Source organism: Phodopus roborovskii, unplaced genomic scaffold, assembly GCF_943737965.1.
Source record: "Phodopus roborovskii unplaced genomic scaffold, PHOROB, whole genome shotgun sequence".
NCBI classification, from domain to species: Eukaryota; Metazoa; Chordata; class Mammalia; order Rodentia; family Cricetidae; genus Phodopus; species Phodopus roborovskii.
Window position 1 is genome coordinate 9,232,020 of NW_026126585.1, and position 17,849 is coordinate 9,249,868.

Below are 17,849 nucleotides of genomic sequence, written 5' to 3' on the forward strand. Positions count from 1 at the left end.
ATGGTTACTTTTAATTTTAACTTGACACAAGGCAGAATTATGTGGGAAGGGAATCTTAATGAGAGAGGTCTATATCCGGCATTTCTATGGGGGGATGCTTCCGTTATATGAAGCGATACAAGAAATCCCAGCCCGTGTCTGTGGCACCTTCCCTCGGCACTGGATCCTGGACTGTCTGCGTAGACAGTAAGCTGAGCAGTAGCTGACACACATGCACTCGGTCTCTGCCTTCAACTATGAATATGACTAGTTGCTTTAAGTTCTTGCTTCGAGTATAATGTAATGATGAACTATAAACAGTCGTTGTAATCAAAATGAACACTTTCTCAGAGTTTTAGCATTGCAAAAGAAATAAAATTAGCCTCCCCCCATCAATGCCTGAGGCAGGTAGGAAAGATGAGGTCACACATTTAGGAGAGCTGCCCCTGCATACCACCATCTACAACACTCAGGGGAATAGGCCCTGCACCTCACGTGTAGTAGTGCCAACCCCAAAGCTACAGGATAACCAAGAATAGTTCCTGTGAGGGCCTAGCATCACTAGTGTGGCAGAAACCGGAGTCCTCAAACCAGACCAAGAACTCTGAAATGAAGAGTTTCGAGTAAAGATACATAGATAGAAGGGTTAACAGCGTGACTCACTGGGTCACACTACAGCTTCCATGATGAGATTTTTTTCCTTCTCTCTTTTTTTTCCCTTTCTTTTTTCTCTTAAATCATACTTTATTATTTTTAGGAGGAGGTTGCAAGGGCAGAGGTTGGTGGATATGGTTAATGGTATATATATTATGCATGATATGAAAGACACAGGAGAAAAAAGAAGTGACATTAGGAATATATATATGTATACACACACACACACACACACACACACACACACACACATATATAGTGTTTTCCCTTGTTACATGAACCATCATACTGTAGTCTTCATTATTTCCAACATTGTTTTTTCATTTTATTTTGTATGTATTAATTATTTAAATCAGTGCCTTGGGTGAACTTGGAGTCCTCATTCTAAAATAAAAAGTCAGAAGATGAACATAAATAGTCTTCTGCCCCACCAGCCACATCTCAAATGATGACACAAAGATTAATTAAGTATGAAAGCTCAGCCAGTAGCTTAGGCTTGTTTATAATCAGCTTTTATGAGTTAAATTAACTCATTTATATTAATCTATGTTCTATCACAAGACATTACCTCTCTTCTATCTTGCACTGCCTATTTTCTCTCTATGTCTCCTGTGTCTTCTTCCTAGAATCTCCTCCCTCTCTGGAAGTCCTACCTAGTCTCTCCCTAGCTATTGGCTGTTCAGCTTTTTATTACGTCAATCACAGCAATACAGTTTCACATCATATACAGATACCCAACAACACAGGAATATAGTACTCACATTTAGGGAACAGCAAAGTAATCATAAAAGATCAAGTTCCTACGTATAGAAGAAGAAAGGTTTGGGATACAATGAAATATTCCACTTGTTCTTTTGCCATAAATTTTCAGATTACCTTTTACAATTGGTGAATTATTGTTTTATAAACAGTTATAATTCCTACATTGTATCACTGATCAGGTTCCTACACCTTTCTTCTGGTTTCATTTTTTATAATAACTGATCAGCATATTTAAATTCATGAAAACAACCTAAATGTTATGACTTGTTACTTTTATTTTTGCATATAATAACAAATGGAATGCAAAATGATTTGTGACACCACCTTCAATATAAGATACACATAAAATATTAAGACTTTTTTCTAACAGTAAAAGTGGTTATATAAACACTATTGAAATATATTGTTAGTAAGATAAATTGTGCTGTTACTATTAGGTCACTAAGCTTCAGCAGAGCCTGGGTTAGTCATGCTACCATGGGTATTTCTTTAGGTTTGTCATCTGTGTGATAAAATATACAAAAATATATTCATGTGAGAAAATATCCACAGTTACAGGGAAAACTACACAATTAAAAACAAAGTATTTGGGCTTTGTGAGCACCTAAGTGAATAAAAGTATTGGCTGTCAGGTGGGAAGACTGGAGTTTGGCTATCCCAAACTTATTTACAATCTGGAAACTGTAGAGAAAATCTGGAATCCCAGGCCTGTTAAATGGAGGTGGGCAAAGATGACAGGAAAATTCCCCAGAAAGCTCTCAGGCGAGCTGGCCTTACTATCCAGTGTCAATCAACAGCAGACCCTGCCTCAAACAAGGTATAAGGGGAGGTTGCCTTCCAACTTCTACACATGTACCATACTGTGGCTCATATACCTGTACACACACACACACACACACACACACACACACACACACACACACAGTTACCCACGGAGGCTCTTCATAAGTCTTTTTTTTTTTTTTAAAACAAGGTCCCAGGTAGCAGAAGTAAACAGGTTCATATCACTTTGTCTTCTAACACCTTAAACTATTATATGTTGCCCCTGTCTGTCTCAGGAGAGGGCGAGAAACCAGAAAGGAAATACACTCTCTGTAACAGTGTCTATTTATAAGTGATAGCCAATATTTCAGCTGCTAGATTCTTCACACATCTAATCAATCCACAGATATTTCTTCACACCTTCTGGAGAACTCAACCTGCCAAACCCTGGCACTTCATTTTATGGCTAGCACACTATCCAAGAGAAGTAACACTCAGGGAAACACACACCAAGGAAGTTGCAAAGAAATAAAATGCTTAAAATGGTGTGATCCCAGGCCCATTGTCAGTGGTCCTGACTGCATGGCAATGCAGCTTGCTGTGCATTGGGAAGAACCAGGCTAGGGGTCAAGGTCCCTATTCTAAGGGTTGTAAGAATCCCAAGAAATACTCAGATAAGTCTAATTTTCTTTTAAACTCTAGAGCAGCTTTAGGGGCACAGCATACTTGGGGGAAAGTCTAAATATTTTCCACCTTCTTTCTGTTCTCCATAGACAGATTGTTAGATGGTGGACTCTAATTAGTTCTTATCTTCTATTCTCCTTTTCCCAAAGTGATTAATATATTCACTTGGTATTGTTTATTGATTTATTTATTTAGTTCTGTGAATGTGTGATGCGTGTGGTGGCCAAAAATCAAAGTCAAATGTCCTTGTCAATTTCCTTCTACATTGGCTTTGCAACACAGTTCCTCACTGAATATGGAAATAACATATGTGGCCAGCAAGTCCCTGAGAACCTCTGTCTCCACCTCCCCAATGCACAGGTAGGAATACAAGTGCACACACTGAAGCCTGGGCTTTTTCACATGGGCAAACTCAGATCTACCTCATCGCCCGATCCCAAAGGTTCCTGATCTGGAAGATCATGTTTCACCTTTTCAGTATCCCACACATAAGGAACATTGAATTTGTGTTGATGGGATGCTTAAGATGCCAGATCCTGGTAGCTTATCAAGATGGCATCACTGTGGATGAGTAGGTAAAATCCGGTGGACACCATCCTTTCAATGTACTCATTCTTCAAAAAAGTCTTCAGTTTCTTTTTTAAAAAGCAAGGCATTACTAGTATGCATTTAAAAGATGTGTTTTCTGAGGTTCTTTTCATTATTACCTACTAAAAATTTTGGCAGATGAACATTAGGTTCTTTGTATTCCTCCCTCTGCGTATCCCTCACTCTGTGTAACAACCTTTGACTGGAGTTAACAAGTAGATGTCAAATCTGAGGGGCATTGTGAGACTATTTTCAGTGTATGGCCAAAGCCAAGAGAGCACCAAACACAACATTAGCTGCCCCCCCACCTTTGGATATATATCTGGGATTCATGCATAATTTGTAAATTAGGAATGGTGGTAGACTAATAACAAGAATGGATAATAAAATATTGTCATTATATTGCCATATTAAAAATTGGGGACATGGTCTTTTCAAAACTGTTAAAATTAACCTTCCTCTAGTTGATAGTGTGAGATGAGACAACACCTACATGATGAGGCCAATAATGTATGTATACCATAGGAAAACATGATATTCTAGTGCTTAAGAGTTAACCAGTGAATGTCCTCAAGGCAATGAACCTGACCAGTGAGCCCACATGGTCAGTGAAATGGTCACCAAGTAACTGAACAGGCAGGCTGTGTGTATAGCATAAATAAGCTAGACAAAGGGGATATGTATGTCTTGGGGAGAATGGAGCAAAAAGAATAGAGACACGATGATATTCAGTATAATATGAAATGTATTACTTAGGAAGTTTAACTGAAGTTTTTCTACTCAATATTTTCGGGCTGTGGTTAACTAATGGACCCTGGAGTCATAGAAAAATGAAATCAGAGGTAAGTGAACACTATGGTATTTATATCTTGTGTAAGTATTCAATTTAAATACATAAATATAAATTGATAGTATTCATGTACAAATGAAGCTAGAAGGAAAATTGATTCAGAGAGGTTATGGAAGTGGTGGAAACAGAAAATTGATAGTAGACATTCAACATTCAGATTCAGATAATAATAAATGCCCTTAGCCATTAAAAAATAAATCTTAAAATACTATGCAGAATTCAGTGGCTTTAACACATTTCTACTTGTTTACCTCAGTACTGACCCTTTGAAATAATGAAAATAAATGCACACATTACAGGAATATTCTGTTATTCACAAAATGAGACTTTCCCAATCTTAGCAAGGACCTGGTAACACTCCCATGCTAGACTCAGCTTTTCAAAGTTCTAGTTTCAGACTCTTGGCTTAATGAAAAGCTAAGGTCTGAGAGGGAATGTAATATATGATCTTGAGCAAGGCTGTCGGTCTCTTTAGAAACTTCATCTATTGGTCATTAGCAGCTATCACAGAGTTGCTCTAAGGATCTAGTGTATAAAAGGCACATGCTATACATAGATTACTGTGTGCAAAGAGCAGCATGAACAATGGGTGACTTCCTGCTTTGTTCACTCTAGGAGAAAAGGAAAAACAAAACAAGGAAGAAATAAGGAACACAAGAGGACTGAGAAGGGACCAAAGCCATATCCAATGTCCAAGAGGAATGGTTTCTGGGAAGACTGTGTGAACTAATTCCAATTAGATCAAAGCAGCTGCGCAAGACTGTTTACACCTAGGATATATTTCGCCTTGGTTTTTGATGAAAGGGGGATTGGGAAGTTTCATTGTGAAATTAGGTTTGCCTTTAAGAACAATAAATTTATGAAATGGGCTACAAACATGTCGTGGGAAGCAGGGCACTGTAATGGTAACTGATTAAATACACTCGGTGACTTACCATTTGAGACAATCTCCCCCAGGAGGGAAAGGAATAATGTCACCAGAAAGACATTGAGGAGGCAGAGGGGATTGACGGGACCAGAATGATAAATGGGAAAGGCGGTTATATTACTTCAGAAAGCCAGGAAAACTGAAAATACAATAGCTGGAGAAAAGACATTGAAGAGTTGAGATATGATTGAATCTTTTAAGATGTTAAAAAGGGATAGGAAAGGTCAATATAGATAAGCTTTTAGAAAAATAATGACAAATCCTGAAATTTAAGGACACTTTCTAAAATAAGCAGTGGATACAAGATTACTTTTTTTTTCTTTTGTTGTTCTATAACCCTCTGCAAACTTTGGACACTTCTAAATTATCTGAGTTTTGTTCAGCAATCTTATCACCGGAAGGGATGCAGCAAAAAAATACTGTGAGTCATTACAAAGGAGATTGGATTCAAGTGCGAATTAAAACAGTAATTTATTAAACACTTCACAGGCTTCTGAAAACCAATGCTGGAAATGCAGATGAAATCAATTTGTTGGGGAGTCCAAAGGACTTTGGTTCTCTGATGAGGTTCTTTGTTGGCTGTGTCTATTTTTTGTCTAGTTCTATTTTTTTTTATGTGCGTGTGTTACATCATTTGGGGAAGGAACTAGACCCTTCCCCCTGTATCTAGGCTGAGAGGATCCCTCCATAGGGAATGGGTTCACACAGCCCAATCATGTACCAGGGATAACTAGTGGTTCCACTGCCAGAGGCCCCATAGACTTCCCAGGACCCCCAACTGACACCCACACTCAGGGAGCGGGCCAGGTTTGGTTCTTTGCTGGTTTCCCAGTTGTGAGACTGGGGTCCCTGTGCTCTCACCTGTTCAGGTCAGTTATTTTCTGTGCGTTTCCCCAGCCTGGTCTTGACACCTTTGCTCATCACTCCTCCCTCTCTGCAACTGGATTCAGAAGTTTGGCTCATCGCTTAACTGTGAATCTCTCATTTTGCTTCCATCAGCTAATGGGTGAAGGTTCTAGGATGCGATTTAAGGTAGTCATCAATCTCATTATAGGGAAATGGTATTTAAGGCAGCCTCTCCACTATTGATGAGATTCTTAATTGGGGTCATCCTTGTAGATCTCTGGACATTTCCCTAGTGCCAGATTTCTCTTTAAATCTATAATGGCTCCCTCTATTAAGGTATCTCTTTTCTTACTCCCCTTCTCTATTTTTCCCCCAACTCAACCTTCCTGATCGCTCCCCTGTTCTCCCCCTTCTCCCCTTCTCTTTCTCCTACCTCCCCTGATCCCAATTTGCTCAGGAGATGAAGATCTCCTGGACATCTTTCTGATCCCTCAGCATCCTCAGCATATTTCTTCCAGCCTGTCCTTTGAGCATGTTATTTTATGGAACTACTTTTCCTAAAAGAACAACATTCTCAACAACTTCCCTATCTTTTGTTAAAGGCCATATTTGCAGCTGTCTGACACTATTCCTAGGGAGATGAAAACAAAACAAAACAAACAAACAAACACACAACAACAAGTCTGCTCATCCTAGACATGAAACTGAGAGTGTCAACGAGTTTACTAAGGTTCCTTCCTGAATTCTTGAAGTATGGGTAAGGGATTACTTACAGGAGCATGGATGATTCAAAGGCAGCTCTGTCACTAAGGGCTACCCCATCATGGCTGACAAAGTCATGAACCCTTTAACCTGAAACTGTCTGCATGACTTTCATGCCGCTGGAAAGGGAACAGGAGTGCCTCTCAAATATCATGTCTTTCTGAAACTCCTTACTTCTAAGTGGATCCCTTTCAAAACTCCTTTGTGTCTTAAGGAACATCCATCCATGACCAATTGTTTTTACATGCGCAACAACAGTCTCTGTATCTCCCAGGATGCACTGCACTCTTTCGGTCTCAGAGAGTTTTAATTTCTGATAGGTTAGAATCTTACCAATAAGGTGATTTATTAATCTTTTCTGTATGTCACTTAGAAGTCTTTCATATTTCCTAAGAATACTCGTTATTGAGTTATTGAGCTCTTATCATGGCCCCTTGAATGAATAATCTAAATTATAATGTAAAATAGGTGAATTCATCCAGCTACAGGGACTGGTTAGAAATACATGACTTGAGTTTGAATATGGGTCCTTATGATTAAAATATAAGCACATTCTCACAGGTTCACTGCAGGAGATTTAGTAGGAAGATTGTTATCCTCCCAATCCTTATCCGTTTATCCATGTGCCTCATCATGAGAAATTCTTCTACAACTTCACTACCTTCCCTGCTCTGACCCTGTAAGACTTCTCTCCCATTTTCTGACTTTCATTTGTTTTTTGTTTAAATTTTATTTAAATTAGAAACAATCTTATTTTTACATATTAATCCCAGTCCCCTCTTCCTCCCATCCTCCCATGCCCCCCCACCAACTCCCTGTCACTCTCCATGGAGTGTGAGGACTTCCATGTGGGATCATCAAAGTTTATAATGTCATTTGGGGCAGGGCCTAGACCCTCCCTCATTTATCCAGACTGAGAGAGTAGCCCTCCATGGGGAATGGGCTCCCAAAGCCCTTTTGTGCACTAGGGACAAATACTGTTTTCACTTCCAGAGGCCCTAGCTGACACCCACTTTCAGGGAGCCTGGTTTGGTTCTACGCTGATTCTCCAGCTGTCTGACTGGGGTCCCTGAGCTCCCACTTGCTCAGGTCAGTTGTTTCTGTGGATTTTCCCAGCATGATCTTGACTTATTTGCTCATCACACTTCCCTCTCTACAGATGGTAGGAACTGAGGTTTCTCCTGTCTCTTTGTCTCTGTTTCTCCTTTTCCTTCCCACCATATATGTTGTGTGTGTGAGTTAGTGTGTGTGGGCATGTGCGTGCATGTGTATGTGTGATCCTCATTAGAAGAAATGAATCACTGGATTGGGCCTCCATAGCTTTTGTCTACTTCTTTCTTACTTGCTACACACTGCAAGATCACATAGTAATTATACAGCTTTCTTATCATGAGATAAATCAGAATATGAAGCTGTTTAATTAGTATAATTACTGTGTGATCTTGCAGGTTGTAGCACTTACTCTGATTCTTAAGTGTGGTTGCAATGTGCATTGCCAGCCTCTCTTGCTGCTTTCACATGTCTTGTGCATTTTCCCACCATGATGGGCTTTACCCATCTAGAACTTCAAGCCAAAATAACCTCTTTCTCATTATGTAAATTTTGCCAGGGATATTATCATAGCAATTGGAAAAGCAAAAGGAAAAGGAAGGCTCTGTTATTCCATGTCTCCCAACCCAAGTGTGTGTGTGTGTGTGTGTGTGTGTGTGTGTGTGTGTGTGGTGTGTATCTGTGTATGTGCATATATATGTGTATGTGTATGTTTCTGTGACCTCTGTGTTTGCATATTTAATTTCAGGTGCATGTATAGTGTGTATCTACATGTTCATATATGCATTTGAAGGTCAAATGATAACTTCAGAAGTTATTCCTCAAGTACTATCTACCTTTTGGGAGACAAGAGTTTCCTACTAGTGTGGGAATCACCAAATAGGTTATATTGAAGAGTCAGTGAGCCCCAGGAACCCATTTGTCTCTGCCTTTCCAGAACTTAAATTGCAAGCACAAGTCAAGATATCCATGTTTTGTATGTGGATTTTTGGTCTCTAACTCAGATCTCCATGCTTACAACTATCTCCCCAACCCTCTGTGCATAAAGTTGTCAAGAAATATATTTCATGGATTTTAAATATGAAATGATGCACAATTTTTTGGTGAAAGTGAATCTTAAGTTTTTATTTCCTATTTGGGGCCTCTCAATTGATTAGAATTCTACAGTCTTTCTTCTGAAATATGTTGTATAAGAAAAGACTTTGCCACTTTCAAATCAAAATTCCCCTTTTTGGCCTTCCTAAAATTAACTTTCTATTGGTCCAAATATAAAGAAAAGAGAATAACAATAAGTAGAAGAGGCAACTGTGGCGAATGGGACAGAATAAGGCAGCATAAGAACAAAGAAAATATATGACAGTTGATGAATCTTATAATTTCCTTGGAAGATATGGGGAAAAAAACAACCTCTAGTTAATTAACAAAAATCTCTAACTTATTAGAGTTCAAGATTTTATGGATCTGTTTTCTCTCCAATGGACAATACTTTTTCTTCAAATGGACTTACTACTTTTACCTTAATGAATTTTGTTAATGAACACTAATAGAGTTCAGTGTAGAGAAAAATCACAGGAAAAAAATGCATGTGTTGCATAATGAAGCATCTTTAATGAATTACACATACTATGACACCTTTGTGGACTTATTGTTCCTCCAGAAGCTCCATGAGGTCACATGAAAGCTATTTCCCTATCTTATCCACATCATATTTTAATAGGATGCATTTAATTGCTATCTACTTAGATATTCGCCACGTGCCAACACAGATTATCCAATTCAGTCATCTCAGAAATAATCGCTAACATAAAGCAAGCAATGATTAAATTGCATTGAAATAATGTAATATCTCTGCTAATGATGTAACTAGCTTTCAACAGCATAGCCTTCAAAATCTTGTTGTTAGAATAGAGACTGTGTGAGGGGTATTATAGTATCTACTTTATACTAACAGTCACAGGTCTGATTTTAAACACTATTGACAATAATAAATATATTTTCCAAGATGTTAAAGCACAAAACCGTATCTTCATGAGATGAACACAGGGTAGAGTTCTGGATACTTTCTCTGTTATTTTATCATTGTTTTGTATACCTTACATGAAACCTCTTAGCTCATGGTTTCACAGGCTTCATTGGAAGCCTCTGAAGCACAGTGGAACAGCTTTCAGCATGGTACACAAGAGACAGCGGGGAGCCGATGATGGGAAAAGCTACAGTGTCCAATGGACACAACTTCACTGACGTATTTCCTCTAATTAGTCCCCACCTTCCACAATTCTGTCACTGCAAATAATATATTCAGACTTGCAGTCCAGCTACAGAATAAATCATTTATTAGGTAAGAGGTCCCCTCACCTGTCTCTGGGAGTACCCTCACCAATAAATGCAGGCTTAAGCTTTCCTTATATGTCTTAGGCATTGCCTAAACCAGTAAGTTGACAGTCAAGATTACCCACCATGTGGAAAAACTACAAATTTCAGTTATTTTCAAACCTAAACTTCATCAAGTAGAATTCTCCAGTAAGTGCACTGTCTGAAGAAGAAACTATCCTGGTTATGAAAATCCACATGTGGTTCTTGGGAGATGTTCATCATGTAAAGTCCTTGGTGGACAAGTGTGAGAACCTGGGTCTGAAGCTCAAATCACATGGAAAACTGGATGGCTGATATGGTAGTATGCACCTGTGATCCTAGCTTTCTGATGGGTGAGATGGGCATAGATAGGAGCCCAGAAGCTCATGAGCCTGATATGACGGGGTGTACAGCAGTAAATAAGAGTCCTTGTCTCAAACAAAGGGAAAAGTTGGATACATACTCCTGAGGTCATCCTCTGATATGTGACAACACATGTTACTACAATCTTACATACATACACACACACACACACACACACACACACACACACACACACACATATTTATACGCTCACATGCATCCACATGAACACAGAGATAGGTTTAAAAACAGAATACCTATGTGTCTTAAATATTCCTTAAGGTTAAATCAAATGTGACAGCCAAATATTGGGCTACCCTTGAAAGCACCCCTGAAATCTTTTCAATTCTCTTTTCTCATATATAGTGACCATAAAGTTACATTTTCCAAATGCCACATCCCCAAGATCCAAAAGGGTCAGCCCCATGCACGCACACTGCATTTGCATAAATATAATCAGTTTATAATATGATGTAAATACACACACACACACACACACAGGGAGACAGACAGACAGACACAAAGGATTATAAACTCAATGATATGGTCCACATTTTTCTTCTTGTAGTCTAATAGTGTACTGAGGTCATTCCTTTGACAGAATGACAGGAATATTGCACCCAGTCTGGAATTGAGACCAGGGAATAAGATCTTGACCTTTACTGAGAACATGTTTCAATCTTGTCAAGCCAGATTGGTTTAGGTGAATTCATGGAGAAAATGATCACCCTGTCATTAGAAAAGCCAGTGAGTACTCAAGGGAACTTAGGCAGAGGAGTAATAAAACAAGTATGCGTGCTAAATATATCAAATAGGGGATATCATGCAGTCTTCATAATTTCTGATAATGTTGATCACATTTGCTAATACAAAAGCTGAGGCACAGGGAGATCAGCCAAAGGTACTGGGATGTAGACTTTGCTACAATAAGACACTTTCTGGCATCAAACACTTACAAATACACACAGTAGGAAAACATTGACAGTCAGAGGCTGAAGATTGGTTCAGAAGTTAAGAGCACTTGCTGATATTGTAGAGGACTAAAGCTCGTTCCTAGCACCCATCACAACCACCTATACATCTAGCTCCAGAGGATTTTCCTCCTCCTCTGGGTATCTGCATACATGTACAAACCCACACGTAGGCATACACTTACACATAATTAAAAATAGAAGTTAAAATTAATTAATTAACAATTAGCAAGTTGACAAAACTGTAGTTGAAAGAGAATAATAAAAATACACATACACACACACACACACACACACAAACACACACACTATGTATGCATATAAACCTTAGCTGTTGTACTTGAATATTTGACAGTGTACAACAATCAGCCATCACTATACATCCAGCAGCAATTGTGACCTCATTCTACCTCATGCCAAACAAAATAATGTCCAAGTATCATTAATACTTCCACATATAAGCCAGCCTCTACTCTCTGTGTGTGTTTGTGTGCTATTGAAATATACTGCATCATTTCCCATAGGACATCTTCTATCACTTGATGGCCACTGATTAAAGCCATGGTTAAGGTGACCCCGCTCCACAGTAGTAATTAGTAACCACATTTCAAGATTCCTATAATCTAGTCACATAATAGCTGAAGAGCATGCCTTTAGCTCTAAATTCTCCATACTCAAAGCTATAAATTCCCACACAACAACTTAATCTCCTATCGTCTCCACAACCTCTCTCCAGTTTCAGTTTTGATGACTTATTTGTTTTTACATTTTGTTGAAATCAATTCAAGTAAAATCAAATAACTGCTTTTAGAGAACACTCAACTCAATTAAATCTTTTCATCATGCCAATCAAGCATATTAAGACAAATTTCTAGAATGGATATCTGTGATCTAGCCTTCTGCTTCCAGGAGCCAACCCACTTAGAGTCTACCTCAGCCATATAATTCATTTTGTAAAATTATTTCCAGAAGTGTACGTGCAAAGGCACTGTTGTATGGGAATTTGCTCATAATTGAAACAATCCATCATGGATGGGGTGAGGCAGCTCATGAGATCCAAGAAATAAAGTTCATGTGCCCAGGAAAGTCTATGCATTCTAGATTTACCAGGGCACCCCCTCAGGGTTGTTGAACCAATAAAGAATCCCCTAAGAATATTCTCCCAGGTTGCAGCTTTGATGAGTGGCCAGCCATGTTGGCATGAGTTTTTCTCTGATACAGTTGGCCTGTAAGTAACCCTTCACTTATACTCATGTAGGTATTCTAATATTGGCTCACCAAGTTGGATGTCAGTGCGATTACTACATTCATCTGTCCTTATTTCTGTTTATGGGTGAATATATTGTAAGTAATATCTCTCACAGCACTAGTGTTTTCATATGACAGCTATGTATTCCTTAAGGCTTTGGGAAGGAATACTTGACATTAATTAAACATGGGTACTATCAGGCTCAGAACAGAATGCCTTGATACGATGTCCTGGCATGCTGAATCCTTGATGGGAAGGTAGAAAGATCTCAGAAGCAAGGTTCCTTTGAGATCACTTTTCTTTTTATTTTCACTTTACCCTGCAAATACACAGGATCAAGCCTGGTATCTCAAAGGATAGGCAAGTGCTCTACAGTCTAGATGAGGTAAAGCCTCATGTCATGGCTTACATTCAACATTTTCCCTTTCCTTTATTGTCAAGCAATTAATAGGAATTAGAATTATTCTTATCAAAGCAAATAGTAATTTTTTAAGGCTTAGGCTCTGATCTCTTCCATACCTACTGACTGCCCAGACCTTGTCATGAAACTAGTGGCTTGCTTGTCCCTGGAGGAGCGAATGGCATGCAGAAAAAAAACAGAGAAGAATAGAAATTAACAAGCCTTGTTAAATTCTTCCATTTATGGCCATCAGATCACACATCATTTGCCCAGTCATGTCTTTCCACAACTATCTGCTTTTTTTTCTAGCAGACTGAGTAAAAGTAAAACTTCAGTTCTCTTCCAGTTTTGGGAACTTCAATGAAACTGAAATATAGATACCTGTGGTTTTCTCTTGTTAATCTGTCTTTCATTATAGAGGTTTCAGTCATGAACCTTATGATGAGTAAATAAAGTATATTTTTCTTATTCACAACACTCATCTATATTTATTTCTATTTTACAATTTCTTATGCCAATCAAAATGACTGAGACACTGTTAATCAAACAGTAAGCAAATACTTTTGATTGTATATATAGTTTGTTTTATATAAAATATATATTACATACATGCTCTTAACTTGTTTTTCTGAAATGCTTGTATCTTTATTTGACTCTACATGCTGGTACTAAGGAAGAGTTCTCAGTCCCCTGGCAGCAGTTTCCAAAAGTTCAAATTTTAACCACTTCTGTAAGATCCATTTCTATGGCCTTTTCAACATCTCTTTTTAGTCACTCAGGGCATAAATTTCACTCTATACTTTACACACACTGTGAGATGCTAGACAGCAGATAATTACTCATTGGAAAGGTTGCAAACTAGGAAGCTATTTATCAAGGTGGAATTTTGATCTGTTCTCTTCCAACATGTTATGTTGTCTGCCTTTTAAGTTTGCCTAGATGACTATGGCAGTAAGAACATGGTACATACTTGAACCAATTTAACAATTAAAAGGTAACTTATTTTGCTTGTGTTGTTTTTGTTTTTGCGGGGTTTTTTTGTATTTAAATTTGAAACAAGCTTGTTTTACATGTCAAACTAGTTCTGGCACCCTCTGTCCTCCCCTCTTCCTTCCACCAAAACCCATCCCATTCCCTTTCTGCTCCCCAGGGAGAGAGAGGCCTTCCATGGGGAGTCTTCAAAGTCTGTCCTATCATTTGGAGCAGGGCCCAGGCCAGCCCCTATGCTTTTAGGCTGAGAGAGTATCCCTCTATGTGGAATGGGCTCCAAAGTCCATTTGTATACTAGGGATAAATACTGACCCACTATCAGAGGCCCCATAGACTGCCCAGTCCTCCCAAATAACACCACATTAGAATCAGTCCTATGCTGGCTTGCCAGCTACCAGAGTCCATGAACAGTTTCTGTGGGTTTCTCCAGCAGGGAGATTGAGGCAGGGAAAGAATAGAGAAGAGCAAGAAAAGAGATATCATAATACAGGGAGCCATTATAGGTTCTAAGAGAAATCTGGCACTAGGGAAATGTCCAGTGATCTACAAGGATGACCCCAACTAACAATCTAAGCAATAGTGGGGAGGCTACCTTAAATGACCTTCCCTGATAATGAGATCGACTACTACCTTATATGCCATCCTAGAGCCTTCCTTCAGTAGCTGATGGAAAAAGGTAATTTCTAATTTGAAGCCAAAAACAGTGTTAAGGCGAAGAAAATAAAGCACTTTATTCTTTAAGATTTGTGTATTTGCATATATGTGTGGGAGGGCTGTGCGTATGAACATGGATGCCTGCAAAGGCCAGAAGTGGTCATCTGATCTCCTGGAGCTGGGAGTCAGAGGTGATATTGTGTTGCCTGATGTGGGTGCTTGGAACCAAGCTTGGGTCTCTGCAAGAGCAGTGCAAGTACTTAACTACTTAGGTATCCCTCCAGCCTATTTTATGATAATCTGTCACAACACTAAATATGCCCCTTCATCATCTGGAGAAGATCACAGTTTTACCCATTTTAACACTTTGTATCCAGTACAGCTTAGATTATGCAAAGTCGCATATGAAACGTTCAAACTAGCTACTTAATACCTCAAGGTCATACCACACACTATATATTGCACCAACACCATAATCTCCAAAGTAAGCAACTAGAATATATATATACAGATATTACTCATCTCAAATTCAGGGTCTATATTTACAGTTTTGGGAATATAAGTCTTACAGAACAATTAAATAGATCATTAATTCAAACAACATATATTTAAACATATTTTGATTATTGTCTAAACTGACAGGAAAGTAATTATTTGAGAAATGGCAAAAGAGAAACATTATTTTTGTTCAGTAAACAAATAGTCTATAACCCAAGCAAACCCTAAACAACAATAAGCATGATGGAAATGTAAGTTCATTGGATAGGTGTTCATCCTCGTTCATAGAATTCATCCAGTAAGGGAAACCAGCAAAGGCCGACCCAGACTCCCTGAACATGGGTGTTAGTTAGTTAGTTAGTTACAGTATTTACCCCTAGTATATGAATGGACTAGAATCCACATAGAGGGATACTTTCTCAACCTAGGTCCTCTCCCAAATGATATGACAGACTTTGAAGTCTGTTCCCTGGGGAACAGAAAGGGGATGGGAACAGGGGGAGGAAGGGAGGGTGTGGAAACTGGGATTGACATGTAAAACTAGATGGTTTAAAATTTAAATAAATAAATATATAAATAAATAGATCTAACCAGCAAAATCAAGGCAAAGTAATTAGAAGTCATAGATTACTATTCACAGATGAAATAAAATAGGCCAAGTATGTCTTTCATAAAAATTTGCCCCTACCTCTTAATGCTTTCTATTCTCACAGTACTTAAAAAAAAATTATATTTTATCCTGAATGCAGTTTCCCCTTCCTCCTCTCCTACCATTCCCTTCTTGCACATTCTCTCTGCCCCTCTTCAATCCAGTCCTCTTCTGTTTATGTTCTGAAAGGGCAGGCCTGCCATGGGCATCAACAAAGCATGGCATATCAAGTTGTTGTAAGTCTTTGTGTTAAGGCTGGATGAAGCAATCCAATAAGAAAAATAGGTTCCCAAGAGCCAGCCAAAGCATTGGGGACAGCACCTGCTCCCATTGCTAGGAGTCCCACAAGAAGACCAAACTACACAACTGTCATGTATACGTGCAGAGCCCAGGTCAGTTATGTAGGTCCTCTGGTTGTTGATTCAGATTCTGTGAATTCCTATGAGCCATGTTAGTTGTTTCTGTGGGTTTTCTTGTGATGTCCTTGGTCCCTCTGGCTCCTACAATTCTTCCTCTCATTCTTCATCACAATTCCCTGAGCTAAGCCTAATGTTTGGTGGCTGGGGTCTCTGCATCTGTTTCCATTAGTTACTGGATGATGGCTCTTTGATAACAATTGGGAAAGTCACCCATCTGATTATAAGAGATGGCCAGTTTGGGCTACATATTCACTATTGCTAGGAGTCTTAGCTGGAGTCATTTTTGTAGATTCATGAGAGTTTCTCTTGTATCAGCTTTCTACCTGACTCCATGATGTCCCTTTTCCAGTCACCTTTTTAAGTACTTTACCAATCCATCCAACCAACCCCCTAACCTGATCCTTCAAGTTCCCATTCCTACCTACCCCCAGTCCACCCAGATGATATTTTCTATTTCCCCTTCCCAGGGAAATCCATTCATCTCCCTTGGGTACTCCTTGTTACCTAGTATCTCTGCATCTGTGGATTGTAACATGGTTATCCTTTATTTTACAGCTAATATCCATTTATGAGAGAATACACAAGCTGTTTATCTTTCTGGGTCTGGGTTACCTGATTTAGGATGTTTTGTTGTTGTTGTTATTGTTTATTTTGTTTTGATTTTGCTAGTTCCATCCATTCGCCTTCAAATTTCCTGATGTCTTTGTTTTTAACAACTAAGTAATACTCCATTACTAATAACACCTTTCTATCTGCAATGAAGTCCCAGGCATTCCTGGATAGAACAGTTTGGAGAAGATATGTAGTCACTCTAGGAGCCTATTGGGAAATCTCCAGTTTTCATGTAAAAAAAAAAAACACATTTTCCAAAGTACCCCACAAGCAGGAGAATTTCTCTAGTGTCCTTGACAAGTGCATTCATCTTCACATGTCTACAGTTGACATTATGATAGCTTCTTAACTTCCAAAGAAGGTCCCCAATGAATGGTGACCTAGTGAGTCAAGCGATCCCTTGTCTCAGATCACCTTGCTACAGGAAATCTCTCTAGGCCACTAGGGCTCCATTGTGTTACTTTTGGAGCATATCTTTTCTTACAGAACAAAGAAATTCTATTATAGAGGATGAAAGTTCTCTCACAATGCTATATTTCCCTACCCTTCTGCAACCTGATTAAATACATCTTTTATATATTTCTCTGACATTTGGGTTTATGAATCCTAAAAGTGAAGAATTTTAATAAACATACCTAATTTCTAACCTGCTAATGGGTTTCAGAGAGTTTTCTCAGCAAGAGTGAAATTAACTTCCTATCAACCTTTATAATGGCCACTGTTCTAAGTATATTTAAATTCACAAATTAATTATTAAGGAAACTAACATAAGTCTATAATTTACCAAATATCTGAAAACTTGCAGAATGCATTGGCAGAAAATTATC